Source organism: Eschrichtius robustus, chromosome 20 (genome assembly GCF_028021215.1).
Source record: "Eschrichtius robustus isolate mEscRob2 chromosome 20, mEscRob2.pri, whole genome shotgun sequence".
In the NCBI taxonomy this organism is placed as follows: Eukaryota; Metazoa; Chordata; class Mammalia; order Artiodactyla; family Eschrichtiidae; genus Eschrichtius; species Eschrichtius robustus.
The window spans coordinates 46,176,717-46,196,414 of NC_090843.1; the positions used below are offsets into that span (position 1 = coordinate 46,176,717).

Below are 19,698 nucleotides of genomic sequence, written 5' to 3' on the forward strand. Positions count from 1 at the left end.
GGGTGTTTTTACTTCTTAAAACATAATATTTAGGATTTTTCCTATTAAAAAGTAATTATTCAAGAGAGTTCAAAGGAGTGATATTATACCAACTACACTCTTTGGCTCCACAATGCAAATAAATTAGAAATTAGTAGTTAAATAGTAACTATAAAAACCTTCATATGTTTGGGAATTTTATTTTATTTTATTTTATTTTTTAACATCTTTATTGGAGTATAATTGCTTTACAATGGTGTGTTAGTTTCTGCTTTATAACAAAGTGAATCAGTTATACATATACATATGTTCCCTCATCGATAAAAGTAGAAATTCTATAACCATTATACATAATGAATTATTAATAAAATACTTTCCCTCAATTATCACAAGTTTTTCGTTTTTTTACACAGGAGAACATCAAACAAAAGTTTAATGACATGTATACATTGGTAAGGTCCAGAAAAACATAGTAACACTATCACAGCAAATTCTAAGACACAAGTTTAAGGAAGAGAGTTTCCATATTACACAAACTCCCCACAAAAACAGAAAAAGAGGAAACACTGCCTAACTAATTTTATGACGTTAGCATACTCTTTTTTAATCCCTTTATTTTGCATATTTCTTCTAGCAATTTCCTGGATTTACTTTTTTTTTTTAATTGAAGTATAGTTGGTTTACAATGTTGTGTTAGTTTCTGGAGTACAGCAAATTGATTCAGTTATATTATATATACAAATATATATACACATATACATATATATATTCTTTTTCAGATTCTTTTCTATTATAGGTATTGAATATAGTTCCCTGTGCTTATACAGTAGGTCCTTGTTGTTTATCTAGTTTATATATAGTAATGTATAATTAATCCCAAACTCTTAATTTATCCCTCTCCCACCCCTTTCCCCTTTGGTAACCATAACATTGTTTTCTATGTCTGTGAGCCTGTTTCTGTTTTGTAAATAAGTTCATTTGTATCATTTTTTTTCGATTCCACATATAAGTGATATCATATGATTTTTGTCTTTGACTTACTTCACATAATATGATAATCTCTAGGTCCATCCACGTTGCTGCAAATGGCATTATTTCATCCCTTTTTTAAATGGCTGAGTAGTATTCCATTATATATATACACCACATCTTCTTTATCCATTCATTTGTGTTCATCTGTTGATGGGCACTTAGGTTGCGTCCATATCTTGGCTATTGTAAATAGTGCTGCTATGAACATTGGCTAGTATAATCTCAATAACCAATTGGATAAGTAAAATATTAGAGGAAAGTTGCAGATCATCACCATTCAATGTCTAGATGAAAAAAATTCTAAACAAAATTTTAGCAAACCAAATCCAACAATATCTAAAAATGATAATGCATCATGACCAAGGTGGTTTAAATCAGGAATTTATTTTTTCTTCCAGTTTTATTGAGACACAATTGACACAAAAGATGTGCAAGATCCTTACGGAAAATTGTATATAACTTTATTGTGAGACATTGAAGAAAATGTAATTAAGTATAGGATATATTATGTCCATGTATCAGAAATTGTAATCTCATAAAGATGTCATTGTCTCCAAACTGATCTACAGATATTAGCAGCACATACAACCAAAAAAAAAAAAAAAAAAGTAAGAACTATAATGATCAGAAAAATAAATAAATAAGCGTCTGAAAATATCAAACGTTGGAAAGTCCTTAGAAAACGAGAAAAAGAGCCCCAAGAAGAATACACATAATATTGTTCCAGTTACTATAGGTGCATAACAAATTATCCCAAAACTCAGTCGCATAAAGTAACCATACTTGGGGACTTCCCGGGCGGTCCAGTGGTCAAGACTCCGCACCTCCACTGCAGAGGGAGCCGACTGGATCCCCAGTCGGGGAACTAAGATCCCACAGGCCGCGCTGCGCGGCCAAAAATTAAAAAAAAAAAAAAAAAGATTAAAAAAGTATATAACGGGCTTCCCTGGTGGCGCAGTGGTTGAGAGTCTGCCTGCCAATGCAGGGGACACGGGTTCGAGCCCTGGTCTGGGAAGATCCCACATGCCGCGGAGCGACTAGGCCCGTGAGCCACAGCTGCTGAGCCTGCGCGTCTGGAGCCCGTGCTCCGCAACAAGAGAGGCCGCGACAGTGAGAGGCCCGTGCACCGCGATGAAGAGTGGTCCCCGCTCGCCGCAACTAGAGGAAGCCCTCGCACAGAAACGAAGACCCAACACAGCCAAAAATAAATAAATATAAATAAATAAATAATTAAAAAAAAAATATATATATATAACCATACTCACGGATCCTGTGAGCCCAGAATACGGACAGGGGACAGTGGGGAAGTCTTGTCTCTGTTCCATTCATTTTCAACTGGCTTGAAGGTTGGGGTTGGAATCCTCTGAAGGTTCTGTCACTCACAGGTCTGCGGTTGATGGTAGAAGACTTCAGTAGCTCAGGGTTCCTTAGGCATCCCTCCCTCCTTCTCTCCCCCTCCGCCTTCTCTTTCTCTCTGTTTTAAAACAAGGTTTCTGTGCGTTTCAAAGTCTGTGGGTTCTGAAGACAGGTTTTAGACCTGTTGAGCTGCGGAAATATCCATTACCATAATTACCATAAAAAAGGGGGCCCAAGAAAAGTAAAGTGTCAGGAAAGCTTTATATCCTGAGAGAAGCCATTGGAGCCAGCTCTGGACTCATTATCCCAGATGTCCCCAAGGTGCTCCTTATACCACGAGGGGTTGTGTGTCCGAATCTGCCTCCCGCGGAGCAGACCGCTCTTCTCCCCTTTCGTCCTTTCGGTGCACTAACAGCTCTCGCCCGGTCCCCAGAGGCTACTGCGCTTTTAGTCCACGGGACAGTAGTACGGCTCGAGGAATGCGAGTAGAGCTGGAAAGTCCCGAGTAGGATCACCCCGCCAGAAGCCCTGATCCTTCTTCAGTTGTGAGGGGCCAAAGAAGACGCCAGTCGCGCGAAAGCTCGGGGGAGCTCACAGCGCGCGGGGGCACTTTCTGAAAAGTTGATTGGCTGCCCCTCTAAGGGCCACCCGCCGCTCGGGAAGCCAGTGCACCAAAGGACCCGGACCTGGGTCCGCTTAGCTGGTGTAGAGCGCGCGGACGGGGACCGGAAGGCGGGCTCCGTCCACTTCTTTCTTTCTTTGTTTTCTTTAAATGCACTTCGTTCTTTTGGTCTTACCGTGCAGAATATAGAAAATACAGATAACCAAATACGAAAGGAGAACTCTCCCGCCACCACGCTGAGACACACACGCTTTAAAGTCCAGTCGCTTCGCGAGGCAAGTTTTGGGGGCGGGGCAGCGTCACCATTGGCTGAACGGTCCGCCTTAACTCGAGTGCACCAGCTCTCCCCGCAAACGGGGGAGTTCTAGCTCCCCTAAGAGTCCTGCGAATCCAGAGCAGCGCTTCTGGGTAAGTTTGTCCCCTCTCCGTTGCCAAATATCGGAATCTCAGCTTCTTATCCCTTTTAAGTCTAGTCTGCTGGCTCTTTGACGAGGTGGGATGCAGCCAACACAGCCCCGTCCACCCCGCTCCCGGGGAGGCCCTCGGCTGTTATCTCCGGTCTGGGAATCTTGGCCCTGTGATGCCTGTCTCAGTAGCAGCATCTACCAAATAAACTACACTGTTAAGGACTTGCGATCAGGACACTTGGGAACTTGAGGTCAGGGCAGGACGTCATCCCCTGTGTGGGCTGGGAAGCGCCTTAAAGAGCCTGGGGAGAGGAAGTTGGAGTTTGGCATGGACTAGGAAGGGAGGAAGGGCACGGTGCTGTAGGGACAGGTCAGGCAAGTGCAGCTCCTTGGGGGTGCGCTGCACGCCTGGGGTCCTGAAATAAGCGGAGTTAGGGAACAGGTTCTGTTGGTAAAAATGTGGCTGACCAGGCACTGACGAACTGTCTTCTAAATCCATAAGGAGAAACCAAGCACTGTTAGTGTCCTGCCGAAGTTTATAACCTAAAAGGGGGCGGGGATGGGCGGAGATAAGAACCACGCCCTTTGAAACTAAAGACGCAGTGCTAAAGGAGGAGGGCAAAGAATGAACCACGGTTTTTATTCCTCAGAAGGTAGTTCCTGTCCTACCTTTCTGTGCAGTTCCCACCAACCTGCATTCTGGCATAACTAAGGAGATGTGAATGCCTTCACCTTTCCCATTAAAAATAGCTAACAGCACAGGCTAAATCCCCAGTCCAGGTCAGAAAGAATTTTCCCCACAGTCAAAAGTATAAAAGATTTCAAAAGCAACTAACCTGGGGCTTCCCTGGTGGCGCAGTGGTTGAGGGTCTGCCTGCCAATGCAGGGGACACGGGTTCGAGCCCCGGTCCGGGAAGATCCCACATGCCGCGGAGCGGCTAGGCCCGTGAGCCACAACTACTGAGCCTGCGCGTCTGGAGCCTGTGCTCCGCAACGGGAGAGGCCACGATAGTGAGAGGCCCGCGCACCGCGAGGAAGAGTGGCCCCCGCTTGCCGCAACTGGAGAAAGCCCTCGCGCAGAGGCGAAGACCCAACACAGCCAAAAAAAAAAATATATATATATACATATATATATATATACACATATATATATATACATATATATATATATATATATATATGTATATATAAAAAGCAACTAACCTGTAAACCTAGATCCAAGGTTCCAGGTGAGGTCAATGATTTTTAGGCCCTAGGGATTTGGTAGGCTCCAGTCCCCAACATATTTTTTAAGGATTGTGTTCCAGATGTATGCCTAAAGGCAGTGGTTTTGCACCACAGAAAGTTCTACGTAGTGGCAGTGTTGGACTGGTGTGGCCAGGATCTCATGCTAACCCACAAGCTCTGCGTCCTTCCTCTATAAGGTGGCTCAGCTCCAGCTCCCGTGGGTTCCAGGTTGCCCCGCAGTACGGGAAGGCATCCTCCTTAAGCACTTTGGGGGTGAGACGTGCATACTGTGGGTGAACCAGAAGGGTTCACCAGTGGTAGGGCCTCATGCAGAGGGTGTTAAGGTGGGAGGAAAGGTGAGAGGATTCTAGATACAGAAGCTACAAGAAGAATGGGAAGCAGGGACTTCTTGGCAGGGCTTGTATGACCAGAAGATAGTAGGACTGGGACTGTGTTCCTGGGCATAAGTGGAACTGATTCTCCTGCACCCGTGGGATAGAGGTGGAGAGTCTTCCGTCAGGTCAACAGGAAACATGGACCTATGTTTGAGGCAGCCCTCATGTCTAAGAAATATGAAGAAACTGGGTCTAAAGAACATTAGCTGTGCTATAATACTATGGAGAAAGCATAGGATGGCAGGCATACATATCTCCCTCTGCTTTTTTTCTTTTTCTTCTATTAATTTAATTTAATTATTTTATTTTTTAATTTTTATTTTATATTGGAGTGTAGTTGATCAACAATGTTGTGTTAGTTTCAGGTGTACAGCAAAGTGATTCACTTATACATATACATGTATCTATTCTTTTTCAAATTCTTTTCCCATTTAGGTTATTATAGAATACTGAGCAGAGTTCCCTGTGCTATACAGTAGGTCCTTGTTGGTTATCTATTTATGCAACATTAAGACTTTTATTAAGTTTTAAATACTTAAATGACTGTGCTCACCTGGCTTTATTGTTGTTTACCTATCAGGAGTGGAGACTTACTCTGTTAGTTTCTCTTTTGGGGAAATGTTTCTTCCTTCAGGGTCATGTTCGAAAGCTTTCTTCTAGGGACCCAGGCCCAGGAAGCCTATTTGAATGAATGACTAGGTCCTCATCTCTTAGAAAGGCAGCTTCTTTCTGGCTCAGCTCTGAGTTTTGGACAACCCTGGGGAAATAGTACCGCCTTCCAGTAGACTTAGAACCATAACCTTCTCCCTCCAAAAGGTACAGGGCAGAGCCCTGTAATCCTCCCTAGGATAAAGTTGCTAGGGAAAAATCTGGGCAACTCTCTTCCTCTCTCTTCCCCTCTCTCTCTCTCTCTCTCTCTCTCTGAGTCTGCCCTTGTGTGCCTATTCACATGTGCTTTTTCCTCCTAATAAACACCTTACTTGTTTCACTAAAAAAGAAAAAAAAAATCTGATACAATTCTTCAGGAAACCATTTGACAATATATATCTAGATCTTTAAATATTTCATCACTGGATCTAGTAATTCGACTTTTACAAACCTCTCTGTGTCTGTATATTCTTTATATACTTACATAGAGTTATAGAATTTTCACTTATTTACGTACCTAAGACCAAGTATAATCTCATGTTTTAGCTTCAACCTTTATTTCCACAGATCTAGACTCTTCCTTGACTTAAAATGATTTTTCCCCTATAGGGCTCCATTCCTACTACAGAAAACGAATTGCTTCTTTTCTGTCTGCTTGCTCTGGTCTCCATTCCCCATCCTAAAAAGTCTTTACATATGTTTGAATCATATTTGTATACAGAATTGAAGTACTCTGTCAGGTGACTCCTAGACTCAATGCAAATTAGGAGATGTAATTAGCCTGTCCAAGCCTCAGTATAACTAATCCAAGATCCTAGTACAATTTATTGAACAATTAAAAGCAACTTCAATTCCCAGCTGTAGGGGAATAAGTAAACAATAGTATGTTAATACTATATATGAAATTATAAAGCAGTTAGTCACGTTTTTAAAAATAACTAATCATTATTTTACAAACATGATTATATATAACATATTATTACATGGAAAAGCAAGATTCAAAACTGTCAAGTTTAGTAGGGACCAGACAAAGTCTTCCATTAAAAAAAACGTCATGTTGAGTAAAATGTTAAAAGAATAGAAAAACAGCTTACATCTCCAACTCATATTATGAAGCTACTATAACCTTGACACCAATATCTGTCAACAGTAATATGAGAAAGGACAATTTTGTGACAGTCTCATTCATGATCATAAATACAAAATCTTAAACAAAATATTGCAAGTCAAATTCAGTATTAAGAAATGATAACAGGAGTGATGTCAGCAAAATGGTGGATAAGGAAGCTCCCACCCTTCATCTCCCCATGAAAACATAAAAAACAACCAGAAACTGGATGAACCAATTGTAAGAGGTCTAAGGCCACCAAGTGGATATATCAAGAAAACACGAGGGTTTATTCCAGGAATGCAAGGATTCTTCAATATACGCAAATCAATCAACGTGATATATCATATTAACAAATTGAAGGAGAAAAACCATATGATCATCTCAATAGACGCAGAGAAAGCTGCAAAAGTTCGACAAAATTCAACACCCATTTATGATAAAAGCCCTGCAGAAAGTAGGCATAGAGGGAACTTTCCTCAACATAATAAAGGCCACATATGACAAACCCACAGCCAACATTGTCCTCAATGGTGAAAAACTGAAACCATTTCCACTAAGATCAGGAACAAGACAAGGTTGCCCACTCTCACCACTATTATTCAACATAGTTTTGGAAGTGTTAGCCACAGCAATCAGAGAAGACAAAGAAATAAAAGGAATCCAAATCGGAAAAGAAGAAGTAAAGCCGTCACTGTTTGCAGATGACAAGATACTATACATAGAGAATCCTAAAGATGCTACCAGAAAACTACTAGAGCTAATCAATGAATTTGGTAAAGTAGCAGGACACAAAATTAATGCACAGAAATCTCTGGCATTCCTATATACTAATGATGAAAAATCTGAAAGTGAAATTAAGAAAACACTCCCATTTACCATTGCAACAAAAAGAATAAAATATCTAGGAATAAACCTACCTAAGGAGACAAAAGACCTGTATGCAGAAAATTATAGGACACTGATGAAAGAAATTAAAGATGATACAAATAGATGGAGAGATATACCATGTTCTTGGATTGGAAGAATCAACATTGTGAAAATGACTCTACTACCCAAAGCAATCTACAGATTCAATGCAATCCCTATCAAACTACCACTGGCATTTTTCACAGAACTAGAACAAAAAATTTCACAATTTGTATGGAAACACAAAAGACCCCGAATAGCCAAAGCAATCTTGAGAACGAAAAATGGAGCTGGAGGAATCAGGCTCCCTGACTTCAGACTATATTACAAAGCTACAGTAATGAAGACAGTTTGGTACTGGCACAAAAACAGAAATATAGATCAATGGAACAGGATAGAAAGCCCAGAGATAAACCCACACACATATGGTCACCTTATCTTTGATAAAGGAGGCAAGCATATACAGTGGAGAAAAGACAGCCTCTTCAATAAGTGGTGCTGGGAAAACTGGACAGGTACCTGTAAAAGTATGAAATTAGAACACTCCCTGACACCATACACAAAAATAAACTCAAAATGGATTAAAAACCTAAGTGTAAGGCCAGACACTATCAAACTCTTAGAGGAAAACATAGGCAGAACACTCTATGACATAAATCACAGCAAGATCCTTTTTGACCCAGCTCCTAGAGAAATGGAAGTAAAAACAAAAATAAACAAATGGGACCTAATGAAACTTAAAAGCTTTTGCACAGCAAAGGAAACCATAAACAAGACCAAAAGACAACCCTCAGAATGGGAGAAAATATTTGCAAATGAAGCAACTGACAAAGGATTAATCTCCAAAATTTACAAGCAGCTCATGCAGTTCAATATCAAAAAAACAAACAACCCAATCCAAAAATGGGCAGAAGACCTAAATAGACATTTCTCCAAAGAAGATATACAGATTGCCAACAGACACATGAAAGAATGCTCAACATCATTAATCATTAGAGAAATGCAAATCCAAACTACAATGAGGTATCATCTCACACCGGTCAGAATGGCCATCATCAAAAAATCTAGAAACAATAAATGCTGGAGAGGGTGTGGAGAAAAGGGAACCCTCTTGCACTGTTGGTGGGAATGTAAATTGATACAGCCACTATGGAGAACAGTATGGAGGTTCCTTAAAAAACTAAAAATAGAACTACCATACGACCCAGCAATCCCACTACTGGGCATATACCCTGAGAAAACCATAAGTCAAAAAGAGTCATGTACCAAAATGTTCATTGCAGCTCTATTTACAATAGCCAGGACATGGAAGCAACCTAAGTGTCCATCATCGGATGAATGGATAAAGAAGATGTGGCACATATATACAATGGAATATTACTCAGCCATAAAAAGAAATGAAATGGAGGTATTTGTAATGAGGTGGATGGAGTTAGAGTCTGTCATACAGAGTGAAGTAAGTCAGAAAGAGAAAAACAAATACAGTATGCTAACACATATATATGGAATCTAAGGGGAAAAAAAAAAGGTCATGAAGAACCTAGTGGCAAGACAGAAATAAAGACACAGACCTACTAGAGAATGGACTTGAGGATAGGGGGAGGCGGAGGGGTGAGATGTGACAGGGTGAGAGAGTGTCATGGACATATATACACTACCAAATGTAAACTAGATAGCTAGTGGGAAGCAGCCGCATAGCACAGGGAGATCAGCTCGGTGCTTTGGGACCACCTAGAGGGGTGGGATAGGGAGGGTGGGAGGGAGGGAGATGCAAGAGGGAAGAGATATGGGAATATATGTATATGTATAACTGATTCACTTTGTTATAAAGCAGAAACTAACACACCATTGTAAAGCAATTATACTTCAATAATGATGTTTAAAAAAAAAAGAAAAAGAAAACACGACATTTAAAACTGTAGGAAAATTTTTAAAATATTTATTTATTTACTTATTTGGCTGCACCAGATCTTAGTTGCAGCACGTGGGATCTTCAGTCTTCGTTGCAGCATGTGGGAACTTTAGTTGTGGCATGCAGGATCTTTAGTTGCAGCATGTGGGATCTAATTTCCTGACCAAGGATCGAACCCAGGCCCCCTGCACTGGGAGCATGGAGTCTTAGCCACTGGACTACCAGGGAAGTCCCTAAAACTGTAGGAAATTTCATGACGTTTTTGCTTGCCCTTGGCTCAACTTCTCCCTGGTGTGGCAAGGTCTTGTTCTGGAGGGGGTAGCAACTCAGTTCCCACTTCACTCCCTTGAAATGAAGGTGCCAGAACTGGCCTTATTTGCAGTGTTCTAACCTGCCTAATGCTGCCTGAGGGATTGGTCTCTCTATCACCTAATTCAGACTTAAGGTGGGGAAAAGTGACAGCCACTGCTCGTGAAATCTTCAAGGAGATTATAGACGTGCAGATGCATGGGACAAAAGATTACAGCTGAAGACATAGAATAACTATCTAAAGCCTGGAGGAGGAGCTGGGGTGAGATTTTGGGGAAATGAAGGCATTCAAAAGCAACTGTGTCTATGGAGAAATTGGATAAAGCTCAAGGCAAGACTTATGATCAGAAAAGACCTGAGAAGACCTTAAGCTTTCACGTGAGGCTGATTCACTATGCTCAGACCATGCTCAGCTAATCAGTGAAGGACTGCCCTGGCACAGAGTCAGTCTGCAAAGACTGGGAGAGGTAGCTATTTTTTCAGATGCCTGATTTTCAACAAAAATTTGCAAGGCATACAAAGAAACAGGAAAACATGGCCCATGCAAAATAAGAAAGCAAAATGGCAGAACTTTTCCCTGAGGAAACCCAGATGTTAGACATACTAGATGAAGGCTTTAAAACAACTGTTTTCAGTATGCTCAAAGAGCTAAAGGAAAAAATGGACAAAGAACTAAATAAATCAGGAAAACAATATATGAACAAAATAAGAATATCAACAAAAATAATAGAAATTATAAAAAGAAGACAAATTCTGGAGCTGAGAATTACAGTAACTGAATTAAAAAAATACATAGAGGAATTCAACAGCAGATTTGAAAAGGCATAAGAAAAAAAATCAGTGAACTTTAAGACAGGGCAATTGAAATTTTCCAGGTTGAAGAGCAGGAAAAAAAGAAGGAAGAAAAGCAAACAAAGACTTGGGGATTTGTGGGATACTATCAGGCAGACAAATATACACATTACAGGAGTCCATAAGGAGAAGAGAGATTATTAGAAGAAATAATGACTGAAAACTTCCTAAATTTGATGAAATATGTGAACCTACAGATCAAGAAGCTCAATAAACTCCCAAGTAGGATAAACCCAAAGAGATCCACACCAAGACATGTTATACTCAAACTGTCAGAAGCCAGAGGCAAAGTGAATCTTGAAAGCAGCAAGAGAGAAGCAACTCATTATGTCACAAGTGATCTTCAATAAGATTAACAGCCAGTTTCTCAGCAGAAACCTTGGAAGCCAGAAGGCAGTGGGATGATATATATTTAAAGTGTTAAAAGAAAAAAAGACTGTCAACTGAAAATTCTATATCTGGCAAAACTGTCTTTCAAAAATAAAGGAGGAATTAAGATATTCCCCAAACAAAAGCTGAGGGAATTTATTTCCAGTAGACTTGCCATAAAGGAAATGCTGAAGGGAATTCTTCAAGTTGAAATGAAAGAACAATAGACAGTAACTCTAAAAACAGTCATCGGTAAAGGAAAATACGTGAACAAACACCACAAAAGTATTATTGTAATTTTGGTTTGTAACTATTTTTATTTTCTACAGGATTTAAAAGAAAAATGCATAAAAATTATAAATCTAAGTTAATGGTACTTAGTATATAAAGATACAATTTGTGACATCAATAACATAAACTGAGGGAGGGACGAGTTATAAAGAAGTAGAGTTTTTCTATGTGATTGAAGTTAAATTGGTATTAATTTAAGAACATTGTCATAATTTTAAAATGTTATATGTAATTTCTTTGGTAAACACACACAAAAATCTATAGAATATACACGAAAGGAAATGAGAAGGGGAATAAAACATGCCACTACAAAAATCAATTAAATTCACCAAGATAGGGACTTCCCTGGCAGACCAGTGGTTAAGACTCCACATTTTCACTACAGAGGGCATGGGTTGATCCCTGGTTGTGGAACTAGGATCCCGCACGCTGAGTGGAGCAGCCAAAAAAAAAAAAGAAAATTCATTGAGATAGACCGTATTCTGGGCCATAAAGCACACCTTAACAAATATAAAAGAAGAGAAATCATACAATGTCTGCTCAGATTACAATGGAATTAAACTAGAAATAAATGAAGATAACTAGGAAATTCCCAAATACATAGAATTTAAAGAATATACTTCAAAGCTACACATGAGTCAAAGAAGAAATCTCAAGAGAATTAAAAATTATTTTGAACTAAATGAAAATACAACTTATCAAAATTTGTGGGATGCAGCAAAAATAATGCTTAGAGAGAAATGTAGAGCATTGAATGTATATATTAAATAAGAAGAAATATCTAAAATCAATCATCTAAGTTCCCATGGAAGGAAACTAGAAAAAAAGCAGATTATATCCAAAGTAAGCAGAAGAAAAGAAATAATAAGAATTAGAACTGAAATCAGTGAAATTGAAAGCAGGAAATCAATAGAGAAATGCAGCAAAACCAAAAGCTGGTTCTTTGAAAAGATTGATATAATTGATAAGCCTGTAGCCAGGCTAAGAAGAAAAGAGAAAGGACACAAATTACTAATATGAGAAATGAAAGAGGGGACATTGCTATAGATCCCATGGACATTAAAAGAATAATCAAGTAATATTGTAAACAAATCTGTGCCCACAAATTTAATAACGTAGATGAAATGGACCAATTCCTTGAAAGACACAGTCTGTCAAAATTCACATGAAAAGAAATAGGCAATCTAAATAGGCCTATATCTATTAAATAAATTGAATCAACAATAAATAACCTTCCAAAAGAGAAAGCACCAGGCCTAGATGGGTTCATTGGTGAATTCTACCAGACATTAAGGAAGAAATTATACCAATTTTCTACAATCTCTTTCAGAGGATAGAAGCAGGGGGAATATTTCCTAATTCAGTCTCTGAAGCCAGTATTACCCTAATGCTAAAACCAGAAAACAACATTACAAGAAAACTACAGATCAATATCTCTCATGAACATAGATGCAAAAATCCTCAACAAAATATTAGAAAGTTGAATCCAACAATGTACAAAAATAATTATACATACCATGACTAAGTGGGATTAATGCCAGGTGTGCAAGGCTGGTTCAACATTTGAAAATTGATCAGTGTAATCCATTACATCAATAGGCTAACAAAGAAGAATCACATGATCATATCAATAGATGCAGGAAAAACATTTACCAAATTCCAAGACCCATTTATGATAAAAACTCTCTGCAAACTAGGAATAGAGAGGAACTTCCTCAACTCGATAAAGAACATTTACAAAAAACCTATAGCTAACATCATACTTAATGGTGAGAAACTTGAAGCTTTCCCACTAAGATTAAGTTGAGGTAAATCTATCTCCTCTCACTACTTCTTTTCAACAGTGTATTGGATGTCCTTGCTAAAATAATACAAGAAAAGAGAATGAAAGTATACAGATTGGGAATGAAGAAATAAAACTGAATTTGTTCACAGATGACATAATCATCTATGTAGAAAATTAAAAGAATCAATAATAAAACAAAAACAAAAACTACTGGAACTATAAACAATTTTAGCAAGGTTTCAGGATACAAGGTTAATATACAAAAGCCAATCATTGTCCTGCATACCAGCAATGAACAAGTGGAATTTGACATTAAAAACAGTACCATTTACAATAGCACCACCCAAAATGAAATATTTAGGTATAAATCTAAAAAAAAAAGTGAAAGATATATACAAGGAAAACCACAACACTGATGAAAGAAATCAAAGTAGAGCTAAATAAATGGAGAGATATTCCATATTTGTGAATAGGCTTAATATTGTCAAGATGTCAGTTCTTCCCAACTTGATCTACAAGATTCAATGCAATCCCAATCAAAATCCCAGCAAGTTATTTTGTAGACATCAACAAATTGATTCCATAGTTTATATGGAGAGGAAAACAAAACAAGCCAAAACCTCAAATAGCCAACACAATATTGAAGGAGAAGAACAAAGTTGGAGGACTGACACTCCCCAACCTCAAGAAAGTACTTTAACTTCAATGAAGCTACAGTGATTAAGCCAGCATGGTACTGATGAAAGAATAGAAATAGATCAGTGGAACAGAATAGAGAACCCAGAAATAGACCCTCATAAATATGTCAGCTGATCTTTGACAAATGAGCAAAGGCAATACAATGGAGCAAAGATAGTCTTTTCAACCAATGGTGCTGGAACTGCTGGGCATCCACATGGAAAATTAAAAAAAAAAAAAGGAATCTAGACACAGGACTTCTGTGGTGGCACAGTGGTTAAGAATCCGCCTGCCAATGCAAGGGACACGGGTTCCATCCCTGGTCCAGGAAGATCCCACATGCCTCAGAGCAACTAAGCCCGTGCACCACAACTACTGAGCCTGCACTCCAGAGCCTGCGAGCCACAACTACTGAGCCTGCGTGAGGCAACTACTGAGCCCATGCGCCACAACTACTGAAGCCCTCGTGCTCTAGGGCCTGTGTGCTGCAACTACTGAAGCCCGTGCACCTAGAGCCCGTGCTCTGCAACAAGAGAAGCCACCACAATGAGAAGCCTGTGCACCACAACAAAGAGTAGCCCTTGCTCACCGCAATTAGAGAAGGCCCGCGTGCAGCAATGAAGACCCAACGCAGCCAAAAAAAAAAAAAAAGAATCTAGACACAGACCTTACACGTTTCACAAACATTAACTCAAAATGGATCACAGACATAAATGTAAACTTCAAAACAATAAAACTCCTAGAAAATAATGTAGGAGAAAACCTCAGTGACCTTGGGTATGGCAATGACTTTTTAGGTACAACACCAAGGGCATGGTCTATGAAATAAAGAATTGATAAACTGGACTTCATTAAAATTAAAAACTTCTTCTATGAAAAGAAAATGTCAAGAGAATGAGGCATAGACTAGGATAAAGAGATAAAAAGAAAGACATTTGCAAAAGACATAGCTGATAACGTTTTTTTATCCAAAATATGCAAAGAACACTTAAAACTCAACAATAAGGAAACAAACAACTCTATTTTTAAACGAGCTAAAAAATCTTAACAAACATTCACCAAAGAAGATATACAGGTGGCAAATAAGCATATGAAAAGATGATCCACACCATATGTCATCAGGGGAATGCAAATTAAAACAACAAGATTGGGCTTCCCTGGTGGCGCAGTGGTTGAGAGTCTGCCTGCTAGTGTGGGGGATGCGGGTTCGAGCCCTGGTCTGGGAGGATCCCGCATGCCGCGGAGCGGCTGGGCCCGTGTGCCACGGCTGCTGAGCCTGCGCGTCTGGGGCCTGTGCTCCGCAACGAGAGAGGCTGCGGTGGTGGGGGGCCCGCGCACCGCGATGAAGGGTGGCCCCAGCTTGCTGCAACTGGAGGGGGCCCTAGCACAGAAACGAAGACCCAACATAGCAATCAATCAATCAATCAATCAATCAATCTTTAAAAAAAAAAACAAGATTCCACCACACATCTATTAGAATGGCTAAATTCCAGAACACCGACAACACCAAATGTTGGCAAGGATGTGAAGTAACAGGAATTCTTATTCATTGCTGATCGGAAAGTAAAATGGCACGGCTACTTTGGAAGACAGTTTGGCAATTTCTTACAAAACTAAACATACTCTTACCATACAATCCAGCAATTTTGATCTTTGGTATTTATCCAAAGGAATTGAAATTTTATATCTTCACAAAAACCTGCACATGGATGTTTTAGCAGCTCTATTCATAAGTGTCCAAACTGGGAAACAACCAAGATATCCTTCAGTAGGTGAATGAATAAATAAACTGTGGTGTATTCAGGCAGTGGAACATTATTCAGTGTTAAAAATAAGTGAGCTATCAAGGCATGAAAAGACACAGAGGAACCTTAAATGCATATTACCAAGTGAATGAAGCCAATTTGAAAAGGCTATACACTGTATGATTCCAACTATATGACTTTCTGGGAATGGCAAAACCAAGAAGACAGTAAAAAGATCAGTGGTTGTCAGGGATTTAGGGCTGCAGAGAGAAGACCAGCTGGAGCACAGAGGATTTTTAGGGCAGTGAAAATGCTCTGTATGATAGTTTAATGATGAATTCATTGCACAACCCACAGAATGGGAGAAAATATTTGCAAACAATGCAACTGACAAGGGATTAACTCCCAAAGTATACAAACAGCTCATACAACTCAATATCAAAAAAACAACCCCATCAAAAAACTGGGCAGGAGACCTAAATAGACATTTCTCCAAAGAAGACATACAGATGGCCAACAGGTATATGAAAAGATGCTCAACATCACTAATTATTAGAGAAATGCAAATCAAAACCACAATGAGGTATCACCTCACACTGGTCAGATTGGCCATCAAATGCTGGAGAGGGTGTGGAGAAAAAGGAACCCTCGTACACTGTTACTGGGAATGTAAATTGGTGCAGCAACTATGGAGAACAGTATGGAGGTTCCTTAAAAAACAAAGAATGAGGACCAGGAGAAGATGGCAGAAGAGTAAGACGCAGAGATCACCTTCCTCCCCACAGATACATCAGAAAAAACAAAGAATAGTGTTACCATATGATCCAGCAATCCCACTCCTGGGCATATATCCAGAGAAAACTGTAATTCAAAAAGATACATGCACCCTAGTGTTCATAGCAACACTATTTACAATAGCCAAGACATGGAAGCAACCTAAATGTCCATCAACAGGTGAATGGATAAAGATGTGGTGTGTATATATATATATATATATATATATATATATATGTATATGGAATATTACTCGGCCATAAAAAGGAATGAAGTAATGCCATTTGCAGCAGCATGGATGGAACTAGAGATTATCATACTAAGTGAAGTAAGTCAGACAGATAAAGACAAATATCATATGATATCACTTATATGTGGAATATTTAAAAATGATACAAATGAACTTATTTACAAAGCAGCAATAGACTCACAGACATAGAAGACAAATTTATGGTTACCAAAGGGGAAAGGCAGGGAGAGCAATAAATTAGGAGTTTAGGATTAACATATACATACATGTACACACATAACATATATATAAAATAGATAACCAACAAGGGCCTACTGTATAGCACAGGAAACTATATTCAGCCTACTGTATAGCACAGGAAACTATATTCAATGTCTTGTAATAACCCATAATGAAAAAAGAATAGATTTATATATATATCTGAATCACTTTACTGTTCACCTGAAAGTAACACAGCATTGTAAATCAACTATACTTCAATTAGAAAGAAAGAAAGAAAGAAAGAAAGAAAGAAAGAAAGAAAGAAAGAAAGAAAGAAAGAAAATTGCAAAAAAAAGCAGAAGGATAACTGGATGAATGTAAGTTAAAGGATTTCATTCAATGCTTCAATAAAATAATAAAGCCACAGTATATTCTTTAAAAAAAAGAGGAAATTAGGGACAAAAAACTATAACACATGCAGAAAGCATACAACAAAATGGCGATTATAAGTCTTTCTCTATCAGTAATTACTTTCAATGTAAATAGATTACCCTATCCAATCAAAAGACATAGATGAGCAGAACAGATTTTTTAAAACCAGGATCCATCTATATGCTGTTTACAAAAGACTCACTTTAGATCTAAGGACACACATAAGTTGAAAGTGAAAGATGGAAAAAGTTGTTCCATGCAAATAGTAACCAAAAGAGAGCAGAGGTGGTTACACTAATATCAGCTAAATGGACTTTAAGTCAAAAACAGTTATAAGAGAGAAAGAAGGACATCATATAATGATAAAAGAATCAATTAACCAAAAAGATGTAACAATTATAAACATGTATGCACCAAACATCAGAGCTTCTAAATATATATGAAGCAAACATTGATAGAATACTAGAAAGAAATAGACAGCTGTACATTAATAGTTGGAGTCTTAAATATCCCACTTTAAATAATGGATAGAACAATCAGACAGAAGATCAATAAGGAATTAGAAGATTTGAACAACACTGTAAACGAATTGGATCTAACAGACATATGCAAAACACTCCACCCAAAGATAGCAGAATATATATTCTTCTTGAGTGCACATGGAACATTCTCTGGGATAGACCACATGTTAGGTCACAAAACAAGTGTCAGCAAATTCTAAAGATCAAAATTATACAAACTATCTTTTCTGATCACAGTGTAATTAAACTAGAAATCAAGAACAGAAGGAAAACTAGAAAAATTACAAATATGTAGAAATTAAATAGCACATTATTTTTTTGCATGTATCTTTTTTTTTTTTTAAACATCTTTATTGATGTATAATTGCCTTACAATGGTGTGTTAGCTTCTGCTTTATAACAAAGTGAATCAGTTATACACATACAATATGTTCCCATATCTCTTCCCTCTTGCATCTCCCTCCCTCCCACCCTCCCCATCCCACCCCTCTAGGTGGTCACAAAGCACTGAGCTGATCTCCCTGAAATAGCACATTTTTGAACAATAAATGGGTTAAAGAAGAAATCACAAGGGAAATTGAAAAACATCTTGAGACAAATGAAAATAAATACACAACATAATAAAACTTAAGGAATGCAGCAAAGGCAGTACTATAGTTTATAGTGGTAAATGCCTACATTAAAAAAGAAAAAAGATCTCAAATCAACAGCATAATTTTATACCTTAAACTAGAAAAAGAAGAACAAACAAAACTCAGTGTTAGCAAAAGGAAGGAGATAATAAAGATGAGAGCAGAAGAAATGAAATAGAGAATAGAAAAACAATAGAAAAAAAAACCAATGAAACTGAGGTTTTTTTCTTTAAAGCTTTTTAAAAAAATTTATTTATTTTATTTTATTTATTTTTTGGCTGTGTTGGATCTTTGTTGCTGTACGTGGGCTTTCTCTAGTTGTGGCGAGCAGGAGCTACTCTTCGTTGCGGTGTGCAGGGTTCTCATTGTGCGGAGCACGGCCTCTAGGCATGCGGGCTTCAGTAGTTGTGGCTCGCGGGCTCAGTCGTTGTGGCTTGCGGGCTCTAGAGCACAGGCTCAGTAGTTGTGGCACACGGGCTTAGTTGCTCCGTGGCATGTGGGATCTTCCAGGACTGGGGCTCAAACCCGTGTCCCCTGAATTGGCAGGTGGATTCTTAACCAATGTGCCACCAGGGAAGCCCAAACTGAGTTTTTTTAATCAACAAAATTGACAAACCTTTACCTATATTGATGAAGAAAAAAAAAACCCCTCAAATAACTAAAATAAAAAATGAAAGAATGGACATTAATACCAATTTTACAGAAATAAAAGGGATTATAAGAGAGTACTATGAACAAATGTACACTAGCAAATTGGATAACCTAGAGGAAATGGACAAATTCCTAGAAACACACCTACCAAGAGTGAATTAGGAAGAAATGGAAAACCTGAATCAACCTATAACTAGTAAGAAGATTGAATCAGTAACCAAAAACCTTCCAAAAAAGAAAATCCCTGGACCAGATGGCTTCACTGGTGAATTCTACCTGGGCAAATAATTTTTTGTGGGGCCTCTGTCAATAAAAATAATTTAAGTCAACTAAAATCAGAACGTTAGCACCATTCTGGCAATCCAGTCTCAATCCTGCGAAAGAAATAGTTTCAGCCAGTGAGGTGACCCACTTACCAGGTGTCTTAGTTTGTTCATGCTGCTATAACAAAATATCATAGACTGGGTGGCTTATAAGCAACAGAGTTTATTTCTTACAGTTATGGAAGCTGGGAAGTCCAGATTAAGGTGCAGCAGATTTGGTGTCTGGTGAGGACCACTTCTTGTTTCATAGATGACTGTCTTTCCTCTGTCCTCACAAGGTGGAAGGGGC

The 19,698-nt window shown here is 38.6% G+C and overlaps 1 protein-coding gene across 1 annotated transcript in view; it reads left to right on the forward strand.

Moving 5' to 3' along the window:
* Positions 1-3,343: 3,343 nt before the first annotated feature.
* LOC137754919 (ribonuclease SLFN12-like) overlaps positions 3,344-19,698 on the forward strand; it is a 49,891-nt gene continuing 33,536 nt past the window's right edge. Inside the window, exon 1 of the mRNA XM_068530861.1 lies at positions 3,344-3,397. The gene's annotated coding sequence lies outside the window, so the exon portion shown is untranslated. The remainder of the gene's footprint in view (positions 3,398-19,698) is intronic.